Source organism: Corylus avellana, chromosome ca8 (genome assembly GCF_901000735.1).
Source record: "Corylus avellana chromosome ca8, CavTom2PMs-1.0".
NCBI lineage: Eukaryota > Viridiplantae > Streptophyta > Magnoliopsida > Fagales > Betulaceae > Corylus > Corylus avellana.
This window is the reverse complement of record NC_081548.1, coordinates 12,638,878-12,660,973: the sequence shown is the minus strand read 5'-3', so window position 1 is coordinate 12,660,973 and position 22,096 is coordinate 12,638,878. Positions and strand designations below refer to the sequence as shown.

Below are 22,096 nucleotides of genomic sequence, written 5' to 3'. Positions count from 1 at the left end.
GTGGGCCACTCGAGGTTGAACTTGGTCGGACTGCTAGTGCTATTAACGGTTGCGTATAATGATCGGGACACCAACATTGTATTATAGGTCCCTTGGGATAGCGCCAACTCTCATAAGAAAGGATAATATCTCGGGTAGATCATACATTTTGAATTATCACTTGATTCTCATAGTTACAGCATATATTATATCTATATTGTATATATGAATAACTGTCACGTCATAATGCTGCATACGAATTTATTAACAACTGAGTTCATCTTTAAATAACATGTACATTGTGTGCACTTTTACTCACTAAGTCGCTGGGCTTACCCTTGTATTCTTTCCCCTCCATTATGTATAACTACGTTGTTTAGATAACTTAGTTGAATTTGGATCTGGGGAGACACATAGTCATCATGACGGATTTGCTTAAGATCGTTTTTGAGGACTTGGGACCTTGTATGGCTGAAGTCAATATGGGATGTCGACGGGTCTGTTCGTCTAGAGTTGCTCGAGATCATCTTTATGCTTTATTTATTTAACATAGCTATTCATGTTATGTATTATATTTGGTGACTGGTCTCCGATTGATACTTTTGGAGATCTACCTATGTTATGATGCGTTTAGTTTTACTCTGGTTATTATGATTGTGGTTTAAAATTATTGTTATCTCTGTCCCTTAGTTAAAGTTTTTCGCTGCAGCCTCTCTCCGGAGAGGATGAGATCCCTAAGTCTTGTTCCGAGAGGAATAAGGCTGGGAGGTGAACCATGGAGTCAATTAGCAGTTAATTGATTTCTCTAGGGCGTTACATGTGGAAGTGAGGGAAATGGGCAGATGGATAGGTTATTTATAGGGGTGGTGCATGCTAGATATAGGTTAAAAGAACTTTTTAGATTGTCATCGAATGTTTGGTACTATGCTCAAACGTTCGGTATACTATTGCACAGTAGTTCTAGGATTTCGAATTGAACCTTGGTCAATAGTGGTTTTAGATTTGGTCATGAATCGTTTGATGTGTTCCCTGGTCAAACGTTCGGTGGTCTCCTACTGAACGTTCAGTCAGAGCCAAAATTTAGGTTTTTGGTTTGTTTTTCTTAAAATAGAAAAAATATTCACCAAAGATGTTATTTTTCCTTAATGGCCACGATTGGGTTTTAAAGTTTTGGGTACTCGGTTTTTACCAGGTTACAGGGAATTGGGGTTCCATCTTATTTATATATTATTATTATTATTTTTAGATGAATAAGCACCTTCATTAAAAGCAAGACAAACTAAATACAGAGTATCACCGAATCCAAGCCCTTCAAAAGGCCCAAAACAAAGCCTCACAGAGGTTGAATACCAACGAAACAAATCACAAAGCTGCAAAACATACTAGCAGCAGAACAAAACAACCAAATTGTGAACAGAAAATAATAATATATTTATATATTATTATATTGATATATTAATATTTTTTAGATTTAGGTTTAGCACTTTTGCCCCTTCATCTTCATTTCTCACGCCCCTCTTCATTTCACAACACCCATTCCGCCTCCTTCCCTTTTTTCTCTTCATTTCAGTGATTTCACAACACTGAACACCCATTCCGCCTCTTCATTTCACAACACCCATTCACTTCATCTTCATTTTTCACACTCGACCTCTCTCTCTCTCTCTCTGACTCACTCTTTCTTCGTTTCTTGCTTCGTCACCATCTCTTGCTCCGTGAACTCCGTCGAACCGTCTCTCTCTCGCTCCAGCTGAGCAATGAGCACTAGGGACTCTCTATTTCTGGGTTTCTTTTATATTTTCTTTGATATTTTCTCTGTTGATCCATGGAATTTTATTGTTTTTTTTTTTTTGTTTTTTGTTTTGTTTTGTTTTGTTTTGCTTGGTTTTAGTAGATACTATTTAATCTACTCTACTTTTCAGTGTTCGTTACTTCATTTACATGCTTGTTCGTTAAATTTGTAATGGGCTTGCTTAATTTGGGGCGCTGCAATTTCGGATTTGGTGGGAGTGGAACGATGAGCAGCGGAGAACATGGTGTGGGTTTGGCCGAACCGTTTACCGGACTGGGAACAAACCGGAACTGGCCAGTAACTAGGACCCCGGTTTTCAGTTCCAGTTGCCCAAAACGAAGAACCGGGGTACCCCGGTTTCGGTCCCGGTTTTGGCAAAAAACCGGGAAACCGGACCGGGTTGACACCCGTACTGACAGCCTTTCCAAATTAATTAACTTGTAAATAACTGAGAAAACTACCCTAAACACCTATTAGAGTGAATAAAATAGTGGAATGCGAAAAGATATAATTTGAGCTTCAATTAATACTTCAAAAATATATATCAAATAAAATTACAATCCAAAATCCATGAAATGTACCAACAACTATCATCTAATACATTACTAGAGTACATAAGTACTAAAACACATTAAAACTGCCTACTATTCTCTCTACATCCCAAGCCCGCTGAAAGACTCTAAGCTCCAACTCGATCTAGTACCTGCTAAATTGCAGGAAAAATTAATGTCCCACATGGGCCAAACTCCTCTCCTAAGTTGCTCGAACCACCTTGATCAAGATTGTTGGTCATGACATTGAATCCTCGTTGCGGAAAATCTAGTGGAGTCATTCACAAGATAAGAAGCATAATCTCTCTTTTAATATTGATAAAACCCAAGGATTGTGTTCTACCCCCAAAAACAACTAACCCAAACAATAAAGCAATAAAGATAAAAAATTGCACAGCGGAAAGTAAATCATCACAACCATTACATAAGAACTTGTTTACGAAGTGGAAAAAGTTTTTAACGAATCAAAAGTAAAAACCACTTTGGGGCAACCAAACTTGGAAAATCACTATATGAAGAACCAGATGTTGGGAATAGGATTGCAGATCAAAGTATTTGCACAATGGAAGGAATCAAACTCCTATGCCAAGATCCTTTATAAAGAACGTGTGAAGAACCGTTGCTATTTAAAATTAAATTTAAAGAACGAAGAACACTTACTTGGATATCAACGGCCACTCCTGGTTTTGGGAAAAATCTTTTTGCTTCTGCAAGAACATGTTCTTTATTGTTCAAGAACACGAAAAACAATTTCTTCTTTATTGAAGAAATCGAAGAAATTTTTTTTTCTTTATTCAAGAATACGAAGAACAAGTTCTTCTTTCTCCAAGAACACGAAGAACAAGTTCTTCTTTCTTCAAGAACACAAAGAACTTGGGAATATAGGGACCTCTAAATCTTTCACCAATGACTGATAATAACCTAGAGAGTGTATGCTCTTACTTGGCTTTTCAAATCTTAAACTTTTGTTTTTTGTGAGTTAACACAAAGAACTAATATAGTTTTTAGAGAGTTTCTGAAAACTATGACTAAGAATGTTTGATTGAATGATTTGAGAGCTCTAGGCTCGTCTTTATTTATAGGCAAAGCAGGGAGACAAAGAATTAGATTTAAGCAATGTAGGATAAATGAGTAGTTCTAATCCAATTAGAACTTTGAAATATCAATCCAATGGTTGATATTAAAGTAGCATGGACGGCTAGAATTAAATCCTAGCCTCCATGCTATGGTCGTGTGGTCCATGGAGAAATCTCCATGGGCCACACGGTTTCATGCTCTTCGATTGGGCTTGGGTTTCACCCCAAGCCTTTTTCCCTCGTCACTAATACTTAGGCCTAGTGAATAAACTCTGGCCTTATGCATTTCCACTTATGCTCATTAGGCCTCTAGGTTTTATCCCAAGCCCAATTACATTTAATTTCTTTAGCCCATGTTTTAATTAAATAAAACACTTAGCCCAATAAATAAGAAAGCCTTATGGTTAAATTACATCAGCTTGGTGAGGGACCTAAAGGAAAAAATATTATCTGCTTGAATATGTCCGTAATCGTGTTACCATGACATTTATTACGCAACAATATTCTAATCACAATTAATTGATGTGCAAAATATCTACCTAAATTAATAGGTAAATAATTATACGTTTTACCTGCAAGTGCACCAGGTCAACATAGTAGTATATGGTGCAAGTACAGGATCATTCCCACGAGGATTGCTGAATTTATGTTTTAAAAAATAAATTCCTTAAGTAAAACAAGGATTGATTGTTTAAGTGATGATAATAAAAGGTAGGGCTTTGATATCCACCACTAATTATATTTAGCTAATATAACAATATGCCAATGCTTTGATCATGTTATGCATATCTAATGTTTGTCAAACACATGAGGCCTAGGGCATGGCATATACTTCCTGTTCCCCATGTTGATTAACCCAAGAATCGCGGTGTGGATTCTTTTGTTACTTATGTTAAACCCAGGACTCGGCCATCCAAATTGATTTAACTAACTAGTCCATACCACATGCATATGTTGATCAGGTAGACACATATGAGGAATTCATGCAAGTAGGCATTAATCAAGTTAAATAGCACAACAAGATCATCACAAGGGTGCCAATATTGAAATATTAACTAAACATAACTAGAGCTTCAATCTAGCCCTACTAATTAAATTAGCTACACATAAAATTGATGTTAAACATCTTCATAAATGAAAGAGAAGAAAAGAAAAGAATAAACCCGAGACTTGAACTTCAAGAGCTCCTCTTATTCTCCTTACAAAGTATATCTATTCTAGAGGCTTAAGGGTCTATTTATAGGTTTTATAAGTCCTTGACAAAGTAGTAAACCTAGGGATTTCGTAGGGTTTTGAGACCTATTACAATTGGGAGTCGGAAAATCCTAATATGGAAAGAGGGACATTCTGGCTGCCACTTGATGTGTCTTCTGCGCACGGGTGCGATCGATCGCAGCCCGTGTGCGCTCGATCGCAGGTCTGCGATCGATCCTCTTCTGGCATGCGCTCGATTGCTCTTGGCCTGGATTGTGCTTTGTATTCTCGGGTACTGCGCTCGATTGCAGGTACCCTGTGATCTATCGCAGTGTTAGAGAGCTCCCAATTTTCCATCTTCTCTCTTTTGAGCCCAAATTGTCTAGATTTACTTCATCTTCTTCCAAAAGCCTACAAAAGTATGAAAAACACAAAAAGGAATTAAAATGACCTAATTAACCAAAACCAAAGGATTAAAACATGTAAGTTAAGGGCTAAAAATATGAATATTTTAGCACTTATCATTAATTCCACTAAATGAATGTGATTGAACTCTAATATATATTTTTGATTTAAAAACAATTAATACCTTTGACTTTTTGACTTATGATTCCTCATTGAAATATTCCGTAGCAGAATTAAGACTTAGGATACTGCCACTTAATTTTCTACCTCTTTATCCTTGAGTAATTGACTTTATGTTATTCTCATACATGTGACAAACACATGTATATATTTTGGTATGCCAACCAAAATGCTTGAGCCAAAGACATTGAGAATAATATCCATGAAATCTATTTCAAGGTGAAATTTCTTGTCTCTTTATTTAGTAACAAAAGATTTGGATTCCCTATTGAAGTTGGTGTTCCCTCAATGTTAGATGTGATTACCCAACGCACTGAGTTCTGTTGACCGATGATAGGTCTCACTCTAAGATACATCGAAGTAATCAATACTTCACATTTGAGTTCATGAACTTCTCAGGATTTAGAATCAAGGTCTAAATAGTCTCTAAGGAGTTTATTGTCTTTTCTCAATATACAATATCTTTATGAAAATACAACTCCTTGGTCCGTTCAGTGCCTTAGGTTCTCAGCACACTACACATCAATCCCGAAGTCACCACTTCGCTTGATCAAGGTAGATCACTAAGATTTGATGTGTAATAATCTTACTCAAAATTGAATGCCCAGTTCAATTTACTGATTGCGAACTTTATACTTGAAGGATACAAGGATTATAGACTTTGACCTTGTGTGATAATCATGTTACTCACACCCATATCCATATTCAATGTAATCCTAGGACCTTTCACATGCATAACAAATATAATAAACTTGATAATAAGCATGTAAAAGACATTTTATATTATATGCTCAATTCATTTTGATTAGTGAATATAACATCTATACTCATTACAAACATTTGAATGTCAACATGAATATATAAAATCATTGGGATTCATGGCATAATCCCAACAAACTCCCACTTGCCTGTAATTTCAATTAGGCACATATTTGACTCCCATTCCTCCCAAGCAAGATTTTAAAATCTCCTATGGCAAGGTCGAGTCGGTCAAAACCTTAGCCAATGGAATCTTAATTGTAACTATATCTTATTGACAAACTATATTCCTTATGGGATAGATACCCTTGCTTTTTGTGATTTCCAATCCTATGGTTCCTTAGTTCATTGGATTCTGCAACTACTTCATTGTTGATATGAAACAGCCTAATAGGAGTTTGCTCTATCTCAATGACACTAAGATCCACCAGGAATAACCTAAGCCAATGCTGCTTTCTTCACAGTCTCATAAGCTGCGACACATCAGCTTCCATAGTGGAGTCAGCAATCCAAGATTGCTTGATAATTCTCCTACAAAACTGCTCATCTACCTAGGGTATAGACATACTCTACAGTAGAATTTTTGAATCACGATTTGACTGATAGTATTCCATATCATCCAAGATGATTTAGGGAATTTGAGTGCAACCATTTCTCTTGTACTAATGGTCTTGTCACATCTTTGATCTCATTTAGATCAAACTTGACATTCCATTGATGCATGCTAGTCTAACTATATCTTTTTAGATATTTTAGTCAAAGTTTTAACTAATGACAATATCTTTTCAGACACTTTGGTCAAATTTTTAACTTTAGACTACTATAGACTTCCTTGCTCGGTTTGAAGAAAAAATGTTAGAGTTTTCTCATATTTAGAATCCAATATAATGAGAAAATTATCTTTAACTACCAAGCATGAAGGATCCAACCTTGTCTTTGCTACTTGTTGATTATATCATCATCACAGAATACCTTTTTGGTATTCTTACATGTCTTGTCAGACTTTAGTTCGGATTCCCCAACTAACTTAGCCCAATCTCACTGCATCCAACCACTTCTTTTGTCTTTCGGAGTTTGATTCATTTGATGAACCTTAGCTCCTACTCACAATATGGTAGGTACTAGATACTTTAGTATATTTTTAGGTATTTTGAATTACCTTAGATGGACTTAGGAATTGTTTCCTAACCAAGTATCTGTGTAGGGTTTAAGCTATAAAGCTGTTTGGTTGCATCATATTGATGCCCATGTCAATTTTGTCTTTCATAAAGGCAGTATTGACAACCATTTGCCAAAACTCATAGAAAACATGAGTAGCAAAGGTTGAGAGTTTTTGAATGGACTTAAGCATGGCTATTGGCAAAACTATTTTGCCACCATCTTACCAATGAAGGTTCCAACCTTACCATCCATTCCTCTCTTTCTTGTAAATCCTATTCACAACCAATAGATTAAACGCCATTATGCGTCTTTACAAGAGTTTAGACATAGTTGGCAATACTAAAATTCCAAGACACTTTCCATAGCTTAGACCTAATGGTCCATTAATGCTACCTCTTGGGATCTTGGGATCCTTTTTCAAGTTCATTAGGTATATCCCCTCAAGCTTCTCCTAATAATATGAATTTGTGAGGCATCCTAACCAATCCTCGCACTGAAAAACAATACACTGGTACTTTGGTGTCTTACTAGTAACTTGTGGTGTATTTGATACAACCACATCATCTTCAAGAACTTTTGAAGATGATCCTCATCCAATTTCTTGCATTACTTCTAGAACCATCTTACTCTGGTTTAAATTTGTTTACATTGTCCTCTTTTAAGTACTTCAACATTTGTAGTAACAAACACTTACTTAATCTTAGGACGATAAAACAAATAACCCCTTGCCCCTTTTGGATATCTAACAAACAATCATACTTCTATTTTGGATTCCATCGATCTATCTTTCCATTTAACCCAAAATGTGAATACATCTTATGTTGGGATTCACCCCAACCACAATTCAGCGGGTATCATGGAGTAGACTCAAATGGATCCACTTTAAGCAAGTATATTGTTTCTTATATCCCAAAATGACATAGGTAGAGTAGTTTACCTTATGAGAGCTCTTATTAGTGTAAGAGCATTATATTCCTTCTGTTGATACACCATTGCACTGGGAACTTACCACGTGCCATCAACAGGGATTTTACCATCCCTATTACTAACTAATGGTCTTTGTATCTCAGGGGTGAAGTATACCTTAAACAGATATCTTCAAATTACAAGGATACTTATGTGACCACATACATCAGTATGCACTAACTGTTAGCAACTTTTTGGCTCCAAGTCCTTTTGCAGAAATGGGTCTCTTGGTTATTCTAACCTCAAACTTTATTCATAGATTGGATAATTCTATGGACTTGGAAGCCCATCATTAACCAGTCTTTGAATACTCTATGAGTTATTATGTCCAAGATGTAGACTCCAAAAGTATGCTTTAGTTGAAGGAATATTTCTGAGGTTCTAAATTTAGAATTGTTAACATACTATTAGTCAAGAGTCATTATTAACCAACCATCTATAAGACATTCTAATGAACTCTTGTATTATAAAGTTCATTAACTCTATTGGAGTGGATAAGAACCCTTGTCCAACTCCTAGTGCCTAGGTACATCTTTCCTTTTAAGTAGGAAGATTACCTTCACTATTGCATGCTAGAAACTTGGTGCAGTTTCTTTTCCACTGCTCTGTATCACCACAGTGGGAGTACTTTCCACTTAGTTCAACCTTTGATTCTTTCCAATTTTACTCACTTGGCATTTAACCTTGCCAACATGCTTTGGTGGGATTTTTCTTCTTCCTACAGCCTTTTGGCTTAGAAGTATTAACTATGACTATGGACTTTAGGACACTTTCGGCGGCATTCAACTCATTCATCAATTTTGCTAATGTGTGATCATCAACACATTTTAGCCCTAACTAATCGAAAGAATTTTGTAAGGAGTGTAGAATACAATCTACATGAGATTTCCATAAATCTCTGCACCCAATACCATCATTCATCATTGTTTTTCAACAAAGTTTTCATCATCCTTCAACTTCAATTTCCTTGAAACTAAATGCAATATGAAGTTTTACCAAACACATTTTTCAGACATCCCTAGGATTCTGAAATAGCGAGATCTCTTGCATCTCTTGCAAGGGTACATTTGACATAGTAGTCAACATGTAACATTGAGTCATCTCTGTTTGACATTTAGCCAATAAGTATATCGTTGTTTGTCATTTTGAGAGACCTCCAAAATTGGAATATCTATATACGGCTAAGACAACACATATGTGTTTCTTTCAGCCTTGAGCAATTTATCGAAATTGCGTTTCCGGACTACATAACTTCGTTCAGTCAAATTAACAACAATAGGCAAAAAGCAGATATTATAGTTCTCACAAAATATTTAAAAACGAGCATATATATATAAGCAATAAATAGAATATGTAAGCCCAATCAAAACATATAATATTTAAAAAACTTTGGCTGCCTAATCCATAATTAAGAAACACCCTTCGTAGGTAGTAGGCCCATGGCCAAGGCAAGTGATATGGTCTTTTTGTGTCCAAAAATATCAATAATAACAATTCAAAAGATCAAAAGTAACTTAATTAAAGAGAGATTGATTTGATTTGTGTAACAAAAGAGCATAAAAATAAAATAGAATTAAAATATGAGAAAGAGTGTAGGGTATTGACTTCACCTCTATCCGCACAACAATGGTTAACTATATTCAATCCAAGAAATTTATTCTATGCATGTTATAAATAAACAAGAAACTACCTTATTAAAGAATAAGTATAAACCCATTTTTGGTTGGCACGGATCGTCCACCTAACTACTAAGATGCAGTACGACCCGTCTTACCTAGGTATGGATTATCTAATTCTTTAATATAATACATATAATCAAAGAATAAGCATAACTCATCTTCGGTTGGCACGAATTGTCTACCTAAATTACACTAAACTAGGGTGTAGTACAATCCGTCTTTCCTAGGCATAGCCTATCAAATCTTATTGATCATATGTCAATTAAACCTACTGTATAACCATCATCCTCATAATCACAGAAAACAAGAATGATTTGAATTCAATAAAAGTAAAAGACTTTATAAGACAAGATAAGAATTTCACTAATATTAAATTGAAAATTAAGAACAATTGCATTTAATAATTAAGAACATAATCAGAAGGTAGTAATTCTCATAGTTATACAATCAACATGTGTAAACTGAAAATCTAGAAATTAAATACAATCAAACCATTGTGCTTGGATAGGGTTACATCAATACCCTACGAAGGGGTTTAGTCGCTCATGGTTCCGCTAAGCCTCCAAGAAGATTTTTGTATCTAAAACTAAGCACACATTTCTCTTGAAGTTTAAGGCCTATTTATAAGGAGTAAACAAGTCCTAGAAGCCGTAGGAAATCTAGAAAAATCGTAATTCACTCTCCTAGTCAAATTAGGAAGTGATAAGTGCCAAAATATTCATATTTTAGCCATTAACTTATATTTGTTAATGCCTTAGTTTTGTTAGTTTGTGCTATTTTATTTCCTTTTTGTATTTTCTTTACTTTATAGGTTTTTTGGAAGAAAAGATAGCGTTTCTGGAATAGTTTCAAGCTTAAAGGGAAAATTGGGAAGACCTAGAAGATATGGTTAAGCTTAACCAATCATAATAGAGGACCTATATGATGTGGTTAGGTTTAATCAAATAAAGGAAATGATTAAATTGGAATTTCTCTAATTTGAGTCAAAATCGGATTGAATTCAAATTTGGATTCTGCACACATCTCGGTATTTTGATCATAACTTTTAGCTCAAATATTCGATTGATATGATTCAAGTGGAACTGAAAAACTAACTCCAAATTCTACAAATCATTGTGAAATAGTATTTTCCTAATTCGGACTTACGCTATGCCAAATTCGTCCTGTAAGATAAAAACACAAATTTGGATGAATCCTATTCCGATTTGGACTTAGGTTATCTTTATCCTAATTGGACTAGGAGATAAACCTCTGAATTTCCTAGGATTACTAGGGCTTCTAAGACTCTCCTAAGCCCTATAAATAGACCTTTAAGCCTCACAATACAATACACAATTTCAAGGAGACAACTTTGGGGAGAGGAATTGGAGGCTACTTCAATGAGTCGTTTTTTGTTCTTTCTTTTCCTTTTCTTTTTAGTTTTATTTTAATTATGTGTAACTAATACTTTAGTAGGGCTATATTGAAGCCCTAATTATATTTATTTAATATTTCAATATTGGCGCCTTTGTGATAATCATATTGTGATGCTTAACTTGATTAATTCCTGTTTTATTGAATTCCTCATATGTATGTGATTGGCCATTATATGCATGTGGTATGTATTAGTTAATTAAATCAATTTGGATGATCGAGTCCTATGTTTAATAGAGTAACAAAATAATCTTACCTCGAGTTCTTGGGTTAATCAACATGGGGGAACCGAGAGTAGACACCCATGCCTTAGGCCTCATATGTTTGTCGATTTTCATATATTTATGATTTCTTAAATAACAACTTAGTAGACACTCATGCAAAATCCTTTAGGAAAGAAAAGAATTAGACTTGACACCCATGCCTAATTTGTTGCTTAGGGAGATCAATAGCTTAAGGAGTAGACACTCAAAGCCTTAGGTTGGCAAACATTAGGTATTCATAATATGATTAGAGCATTGACATATTGTTATATTATTTGAGCATGATTAGTGGTGGATATCAAAGCCCTATATTTTATTTATTTTTATTTCTTTTCAATAGATCAATATCAATTTCGTGACAAAGTTGATATTTTAATAAATTCTAAGCAAAATCAACAATCTCCGTGACATCGTTCCCATGAAGATTGTTGGTTTTGCTTAGAATTTATTAAAATATCAACTTTGTCATTAAATTGATACTATGAAAAAGAAATAAAAATAAATAAAAGGTAGGGCTTTGATATCTACCACTAATCATGCTCAAATAATATAACAATATGCCAATACTCTAATCATGTTATAAATACCTAATGTCTGCCAACTTAAGGTTATGGGTATCTACTCTTTAAGCTATTGATCTCCCTAAGCAACGAATTAGGCATGCGTGTCTACTAAGTTGTTATTTAAGAAAGCATAAATCTATGAAAATCGACAAACACATGAGGCCTAGGGCATGAGTGTTTACTCCCGGTTCCCCATGTTGATTAACACAAGAACTCATGGTTAGATTCTTTTGTTACTTTATTAAACACTGGACTCGATCATCCTAATTGATTTAATTAACTAATACATACCACATGCATATAATAGCCAATCACACACATATGAGGAATTCAATAAAACATGAATTAATCAAGTTAAGCATCACAATATGATTATCACAAAGGCGCTAGTATTGAAATATTAAAAAAACATAATTGGGGCTTAAATCTAGCTCTACTAAAGTATTAGTTACACATAATTAAAATGAAACTTAAAAGAAAAGAAAAAGAAAGAACAAAAAACGACTCCTTGAAGTAGCCTCCAATTCCTCTCTCCAAAGTTGTCTCCTTGAAATTGTGTATTGTATTGTGAGGCTTAGAGGTCTATTTATAGGGCTTAGGAGAGTCCTAGATGCCCTAGTTATCTTAGGAAACTCGGAGGTTTATCTCTTAGTACAATTAGGATAAAGATAACCTAAGTCCAAATCGGAATAGGATTCGTCTAGATTTACGTTCTTATCTTGCGGGATGATTTTAGCATAGCGCAAGTCCGAGTTAGGAAAGTTCTATTTCACAATGATTTGTATAATTTGGAGCTAGTTTTCTAATACCACTTGAATCGCATCAATCGGATATTTGAACTGAAAATTATGGTCAAAATACCGAGACATGTGCAGAATCCAAATTTGAATCTAATCCGATTTTGACTCAAATTTGAGAAATTCCGATTTAATCATTTCCTTTATTTGATTAAACTTAACCACATCATATAGGTCCTCTATTATGATTGGTTAAGCTTAACCATATCTTCTAGGTCTTCCCAATTTGTCCTTTAAGGTTGGAACTTTTACGGAAATGCTTTCTTTTCTTCCAAAAATTTATAAAACAAAGAAAATACAAAAAGAAATAAAATAGCACAAACTAAAAAAACTAAGGGATTAACAAATATAAGTTAAGGACTAAAATATAAATATTTTGGCACTTATCACACCCCCAAACTTACATATTATTAGTCCATTAGCAATACAAAACAAAAAATAAGAAGATAAATCCATCTTTCGTGGGATGTACGATTGCATTTAGCATATGCAACAAGCTTTTTAAACCCCCAAAAATTTCCTAGAGGACGAGTGAAGTCTCGTGAGGGTTTTCCTGAAATGTTACCCACAAATATTATGCACAAATTCATGTTATCCAAAACTCAAGTGTCACTCAAAACCATGACTTTTATTCATTATCAAGTTTAAAAAGATAAACTCTATTTTCACAATGAATTGGAATTTTAAAGTCTAATCACTTACAAAAGACAGTTTAAGGCATCACAAGTTCGAAACAATGTAAAGTGAACTAGCACACAAATATGAAGCTTCCAATTATTTCCAATATGCAATGTCTTAATATCTCAAAGTTCACTGAAATTCCCATTAGAATGAATAACTATGGCACAACTTTTCTTTTTCTTTCTCTCTCTTAGTCAGGTTGTGCATGTTTTGTTCCCTTAAGCTTTCTAATTCACCCATGTAACGAGTGTTGAGTCAATGACTCCCAAACCAGGTGGTTTTAAGGCATTAGGTGTAAAACACCTCTAAGGACTTACTAACTCGAGTAAAAAAGACTACGAAACCAAACTAACCATGACATTTACCAAATCAAAATTCTTCAGCTTTTGACTTGAACACTCAATGGTTAATGATGGAAGATGTTCAGTTACTTAGTGAAAAGCTTAACAGTGATCATTTTTTTTATTTTAATAATGATATATTCCAAAGTATCCATCTAATAAATCATCTAGTTCACCCAAGACATAGAAACACACACACCGGACTTTCATGTCATACCTCACAAATTTTGTGCTAATGTGCTTGTGTAGATCATATCAAACATGTGAATTCTCAACTGCCAAAAGCAAGTAACCATACTAAAAAATCCTATCATCAGATCATGTGTTCAAAATTTTAAGCTTACCAATGAAATCAAATCTTAATTTTTTTTAGATCAACCAAAATTTTAAGACAACATGAATATGCATATTTTTCAAAAATGGGACAAAGTGTGTGTAAAGTGTCTCCCATGCCCCCAAACTTAAATTACACATTGTCCCCAATGTGTGTATAACATGGAAAGATCTTACCCGAGAGATAGATGAAACTGTATGGAGTATCATGGCTTATAGCACACTCCCAAACTTGAATTGAAGCACACTTGTCTTGAAAAATAAAACGTTAAAGTAACAAAGGAAAACAAAACAAAATAAAAATAAAATAGAATAAACAAAAAATAAAAAGGATATGCTATGGAGTGCCTCCCATGAGCGCTACGTTTAACGTCTTCAGCCAGACTGTGGCACTTTAGACTTGAAGCACCAGTCTTTCTTTCTCTTGCACCAAAGAGAATGAATTCTTCCTATAGCAGAGGGATTCCAATTGTCCTTAGATCGGGGTGGACTACTCTGAGTTTTCTCAAACAGTTTCTCATCTGGTGGGGAATCATAAACTGGAATAAAATAAGAAGAAAACTCAAGGAGCTTTTCTGTCTTGATGTCCTTAATTTGCTCATGTGGTAGCTCTAACAGACTTCTCTCATGGACTCTTAGTACTTTGGGAATAAGAGCTGATGTTGAAGAATTCTTAGTGCTCTCTTCTTTTTCCTGATGTGGTTCTTGTGGAACCTCAAATTGCTCCTCCTTCCTCTCTTCCACTTGATTTTCAATCACCTCTTCACTCCTCAATGTGACAGCTTGCTCATGATAGTAAGTGCCCTCATCCTCCATGTAGTGTCCACTATAATTGGCCACCGATTGATCTTGCAGCGCTTCTTCTTTTATGGTCTCTGATATTTGCTTGAAGTGATCCTCTATCTTGGCCATGGTGGATTGCAACCGTTGATTGTAGGCCTTATTGTGGCTAAGAAAAGCTGATTTTGTTTCTTCTAACGTAGCATGCGCTTCTTCTAAGGCAGAACTCTTCAGAGGGGGTGGTTCTTCTTGGTATTGTTGATGTGGAGAGGAATCTGAATGATCATATATAGGAGATGGTTCCTCTTCATGAGCTGCTATCTTGAAAATGGATTGTCGTAGGCTGGGACTAAGAAATGAATATGATTAATTATAGAATTGTGGAGATGGCTTCCCTTCTTGGTATTGTGGAGGCCAATAGGTGGAAGATAGCTCCTCTTGGTATGCTTCTTGTTCTTGTTCTTCTTCTTCTTTAAGTATGTTTGATATTTGCTTGACATGAGCCTCCATCCTTTCAAATGATTGCATGCGAGAGTTAAATGATCGCTTGCTTTCCTCCATCACATCTAACAACTCTTTAGAAACCTTATGAGGAGGTGGTTCTTCTTGATATTGCTATTGTGGAGCTGATTGAGAAGAATATGAACGATCATAGAACTGCGGATATGATTGATGTTGCAGTCCATGAAATTGTGGAGCATGTATTCCAGGAGCTTGAGCTTGCCACGAGAGATTGGATTGTTGGCTCCATGAGGGTTATAAGAATCAAAATAGCAGTCGTTCTTCGATGTGTTCATATGCCCAAAAAATCGTTAGAAATTTGTCTTATTGAGGGACAATTTCTAACATGGTGATAAAGGTCATGACAAAATGAACATGGTCCATGGGGTGTCGGAATGTTTCACCACATGTGTGAAAACAAAAATAAAATAACAAAAAGAAGTGAAAATTAAAAGGGAAATAAAAACAAAATTAAAACTTACGAAAATGCAGACTCGAATGACCCTGGCAATCATAGTACAAATCGGAATAGGATTCGTCTCGATTTGCGTTTCTTTATTGCAAAACGATTTTTCCATAGCAAACGTCCGAACTAGGAAAATCCTATTTCACAATTATTTGTATTATTTTAAGTTAGCTTTCTACTGCCGCTAGAATAACCTCAATCCAATATTTGAGCTGAAAGTTATGGCCAAACTACTGAGACATGTGCAGAATCTGAAATTTTATCCAATCCGATTTTGACTCCAATTAGAGAAATTCCGATTTAATCATTTCCATGATTTGATTAAACTTAACCACATCATATAGGTCTTTTATTATGATTGGTTAAGCTTAACCATATCTTTTCGGTCTTCTCAAAGTGTGCTTTAAGCCCAAAATTAATGGAATTAATTGCATCTTTATTTAAAACTTGAAAACAATAAAACAACACAAAATTAAACAAATAACAATGCTAAAGAATTAACATATGCGAGTTAAGGGGCTTGAATGTGCAACATTCAGCGCTTATCAGCAAGGTGTCCTTAATTACTTGGACTTAGGCGAGACTAACATCTTATCATTAATGTTATTACCCCATTAATGAACAACCGTGTTTTGCAGTTTCTAATCTTAAGATAACAACATAGCTCATTAGGGAGATTAATATCTTAAGACCAGTCAAGTGTATCACTGTCAATTATATTTGACTGTCCGATTGATAACTCCAAATTGGTGTGATCATTATCAATTCAAAAACACGTCTCCTCTATCCTTTCGGAAATCTTTCTTAATCCACGAATTAAAGAGCGACACCCTCTGTAGGGAGCAGAGCCCTTGGCCAAGGTGAGGTGCTGATTTATTTCATCATTTATAGATCTATGACGAAAATTGCTAGATTCATTATTGAATCTCCTACTTGATATTTCAAAAACTTATGGGTTTTTTTTCTTCAAGAGTTGCAATTCCTTTACAACTCTAAGCCTTGTTACTCTTTTTTTTTTTTTTTTTTTTTTCTCAAAGGAAACTACTTTTTCTAACTTTTAGGAATATCACTATATTCATATTTCTTGATTTTAATAGATCAAACATCAATCTCTAACTGGTAGTTTATCTATCAACAAGGTAGTCTTTCATACCAACTATATCAAGAAAATTTCACCATGAACCATAGTCTACAAGGCAACATTAAATCCATGAATCAAATTCATGATTATCACGTAAAATTGCTTTAATTATTTGTCAAACAGATAATTATAGTATTTTGATTTTTCAATCAAGATACTATCCTGAAATATTTTTTCAATCATATCTACAATCCATAAACAATCAAATGATTTTAACTGAATAAAAATCATTTATTGCTTACCAAAGAATTCATAAGAAAACTTTGTATAATTTCATACCCTTTAGGCATAAACTTGAAACTCAATTTCAAGAATAGCTAAACTTTATGAAATTGATCTTGTAAAAATTTTATTTTGTGTTCCCAATACGTTATATCAAATATACAATATATTCCATAATCAAAATTTCATAAATCTTTGATTATCACAAAAAACAGATTTTTAACAAAACAAAACTGTTTGCAAGATTTTTCTAAATTTCCAAATCTGTTGACGAATATTCAACAGAGCATAACTCTTTCAATATTACTCAACGTAAATTCGTTTAGACCATTGTGTCAACAACGATTTTTACATGCAAAAAAAAGTTCCCACTTATTTGTAGGACTTGTCTATGGCAATAGATCTAAAATCGTAATTCTCATAGGCCTAGCTACAAAATCCAGATTTTCAGACTCGTCGACAAATTTTGAAACAGCCATATCTCTTTCGATAAAAATAAAAACGCGATTATGCCAAGACTAAAATGTCGACCACAAATTTTTCTTGCAGGAACAGGTCTTAAAACATTTTTATGACTTGTCCAGAAACAGAAATTTAAAGTTGTAATCCCTTCATGCCTAGGAGAAAAACTACAATTTTGCCCTAAACGTCAAATTCAATTAAAAATAGCAAACAAATTCCAAGCAACTCGAAATTTTCCAGTTTAGATCCTAACCTGTTATAGATCATGTTCTAGGTCATTAAAATGTTTTTCAGTATTTGGAATTCCCCGGAAAAATTACAAATTTAGCAAATAAAAAACTGAAAACAGTTTTCTACATACTGCGTTCTTCCCCATGCTTTCAATAAAGCTCGCTCTGTTATCAATTGTTGAGAATAGGATTGCAAATCGAAGTATTTGCGCAGCAGAAGGAATCTAATTCCCATGCCAAGATCCTTTATGAAGAACATGTGAAGAACCATTGCTATTTAAAATTAAATTTCAAGAACGAAGAACACTTACTTGGATATCAACGAATACTCTTGGCTTTGGGCAAAATCTTTTTGCTTCTGCAAGAACATGTTCTTTATTGTTCAAGAACACGAAGAATAATTTCTTCTTTATTGAAGAACTCGAAGAAAAAATTCTTCTTTCTTCAAGAACACGAAGAACAAGTTCTTCTTTCTTCAAGAACGCGAAGAACAAATTCTTATTTTCTTCAAGAACACAATGAATTTGGGAATATAGGGACCTCCAGATCTTTCACCAATGACTGATAATAACCAAGAGACTGTGGGCTCTTACTTGGCTCTTCAAATTTTAAACTTTTGTTTTTTGTGAGTTAACACAAAGAACTAATATAGTTTTTAGAGAGTTTCTGAAAACTATGATCAAGAATACTTGATTGAATGATTTGAGAGCTCCAGGCTCGTCTCTATTTATAGGTAAAGCAGGGAGGTAGAGAATCAGATCTAAGCAATGTGGGACAAAGAATCAACTTGGTGAGGGACCTAATGAGAAAAATATTATTGGCTTGAAAATGTTCGTAATCGTGTCACCCCGATATTTATTACGCAACAATATTCTAATCACAATTAATTCCACTAAATGAATGTGATTGAACTCAAATAAGTATTTTTGATTTAAAAACAATTAATTCCTTTGACTTTTTGACTTATGATTCCTTCATGAAATATAACGTAGCAGAATTAAGACTTAGGATACTGCCACTTCATTCTCTACTTCTTTATTCTTGAGTCACTGACTTTATGTTATTCTCATACATATGAAAAACACATGTATATATTTTAGTATATCAACCAAAATGCTTTGGCCAAAGACTCTGAGAATAATATCCATAAAATCTATCTCAAGGGGAAATTTCTTGTCTCATTGTTTATTACCAAAAGATTTGGATTCCCTCTTGAAGTTGGTGTTCCCACAATGTTAGATGTGATTACCCAACGCATTGAGTTATGTTGACCAACGATAGGTCTCACTCTAAGATACATCTAAGTAATCAACACTTCACATTTGAGTTCACGAACTTCTCTGGATTTAGAATAAAGGTGTAAATAGCCTCTAAGGAGTTTATTGTCTTTTCTCAATATACAGTATCTTTATGAAAAGACAATTCCTTGGTCCGTTCAGTACCTTAGGTTCTCAGCACACTACACATCAATCCTGAAGTCACCATTTCGATTGATCAAAGTAGATCACCAAGATTCGATGTGTAACTGTAATGCCCCCAAAACTGGCCTTGGATAGCGTGGCAGGGTTACGGGCGATTACCCCAACTTAACCAAGTGGTGGCTAAATGGGGGAACCACCCTTCTAGCATTATTAGAGTTAATGCCAAGGAAGGTGAATGAATCTAAGAGATCTATAAATCATTATGGTACAAATATAATCCTAAATCCAAAGACAAGGAGCAACTAACAATAAGGTAAGTCAAACTTGTTAACAGTATGAAGATCTTAGGTCAAGGTTTGTAGTGGCAATCGTACTACTCCTGAGTTTTAGAAACAAGCTCCCTATAAGAGTAATAACCACATAAGTCTAACGACTTAATAAGTAAACCTCACAATTGGGCATGACATATGTTCATTATTGTTAAACAAAAATAAATGTGCAGCTTTTGGTAAGTAGTGAAAAGGATGTGTTGCCTCCTGATAAGCGCCGAATGTTGCACATTCAAGTCCCTTAACTTGAATATGTTAATTCCTTAGCATTGTTATTTGTTTGATTTTTGTTTTGTTTTTGTGTTTCAAGTTTTATTTGGCAAACCATTGAAAATTGGGCTTAAAAGGCAATAGCTGGAGGCATTCTGGACTTAGGATTGAGCGCACATGGGCATACAGTGCACGACAAGAATCCTTTTATAGCTTGGAATTGGTTTTCAGTCTCCCAATTGGAGTGGGAGACTGACCTCCAGTTTTCTTAGGGTTTCTAGGGTTTTTAGGGTTCTTCTAATCCCTATAAATAGGTCTCAAAACATTGTAAACAGACACACCGCTTCCTAGAGCTGGAAATCAGAAAATTGTCTTTGGAGCTTAGAAGATCATGAGCGGCTAAACCCCTTCGTGGGATGTTGATGTAACACTATCTAAGCACAATGGTTTGGTTGTATTTAATTTCTAGATTTTCAATTTATGCATGTTGATTGTATAACTAGGAGAATTGCTACCTTTTGATTCTGTTCTTAATTATTAAATGCCATTGTTCTTAAATTCCAAAATCAGTAATTGTGAAATTATTCTCTTGTCTTAGAAAGTATTTTACTTTTGTTGATCTCAAATCATTCTTGTTTTATGTGATTATAAGGATGATGGCTAGACAATGGGTTTAATTGACATATGATCAATAGGATTTGATAGGCCATGCCTAGGGAAGACGGATTGTACTACACCCTAGTTTAGTGTAATTTAGGTAGACAGTCCTTGCCAATTGAAGATGGGTTACACTTATTCATTGATTGTATATATCCTGTTAAAGAATTTGATAATTTATACGTAAGGAAGATGGGTCGTACCGCATCTTAGTGGTTAGGTAGACGATCCGTGCCAATTGAAGATAGATTATGCTTATTCTTTAATAAGATAGTTTCTTGTTTATTTATAACATGCATTGAATGAATTTTTGGGATTAATTATGATTAGCCATTGTTGTGCGGATAGAGGTGAAGTCACTACCCTACACTCTCTCTCTTATTTTAAATCTCTTTTATTTTCATGCACTTTAGTTTTAAAGAAAATCAAATCAATTCTCTTTTTAATTAAGTTAATTTTGATATTCGAATTTGATAACAAAACCCATACAGTCCTTGAGGTTTGACCCCTCTCTATAGCCATATCCTACAAAGATTCATCCTAGTACGAGTGGTTATTTTTATAATTGATATTTTTTGTCAAAAAAATGCCACATCAATTTTTTGCGCTGTTGCCGGGGACTGCTTAACGGTTTCATTATCAAATTTTAAGGATTAAATTTAGCTTAATTTTTGTTTTTTTGTTTTTCTTTATTTTATGTTTCTAATTTAAAGCTTTTTTTTTTGTGTTCTATTTTGGTTTTGTTGAGTTTTTCACTCAGGTCCGTAGCTGCCCATCCCTTGGACTGCGATCAAGCGCAAGTACGCATTCCAGCAGGAATTCAGCAAGCTGCGCTCGAGCCCTTGTTTTACCCGCAAGTGCACGAGGTCAACATAGTAGTATAGTGTGCAAATATGGGGTCATTCCCACGAGGATTGCTGAATCTTGTATAAAATAAATTCCCAAAGTAAAATAAAACAAGAGATTGAATTTAAGTTGATAATGATAAAAAGGTAGGACTTTGATATCCACTACTAATTATATTTAGCTAATGTATACTCCTTATGTAACATCCCGATATTTGTCTTCTTTTATCTTGTAGATAAACTCGAATGTTACGCTGAAATAATCTCATATAGCGGAAAAACTGTAATTATCAATACAAAACAATACTGTTAAAATACTTTTCTTTATACAAAAATACCCAAATCTATGTCGTACAAGGCATTTATACAAATCTATCTGACAGTTCAAACTCTAGATAAAACTTAACCAACGTGGAATCTCTGTACATTTCAATATGAATTTCTAATCACAACTGCATAATTACCTTGATTTTCCATTCCTGCAAGCACTACAAAAAAACTGTGAAGTAGTGAGTCAATTGATTTCCGATAATATAAATCATTGTTGAATCATATATATCAAAATGCCATACAAGTTATAAAACCACAAGAATCCGTATTATTGGATATTAATATCATACTCAGTTAGTAAGAATGCTTACAGTGGATTACATGAATGGATCATCAAAGGTAATTACTTGAAACCCGTTCTGCAGCAGT

General features: G+C 34.4%; 1 protein-coding gene across 1 annotated transcript in view; it reads left to right on the top strand.

Annotated features, from left to right (window-relative positions):
* LOC132189699 (probable transcriptional regulatory protein At2g25830) overlaps positions 1–21,319 on the top strand; it is a 56,636-nt gene extending 35,317 nt beyond the window's left edge. The window contains exon 8 of the transcript XR_009441057.1: positions 21,301–21,319. The gene's annotated coding sequence lies outside the window, so the exon portion shown is untranslated. The remainder of the gene's footprint in view (positions 1–21,300) is intronic.
* Positions 21,320–22,096: the final 777 nt, after the last annotated feature.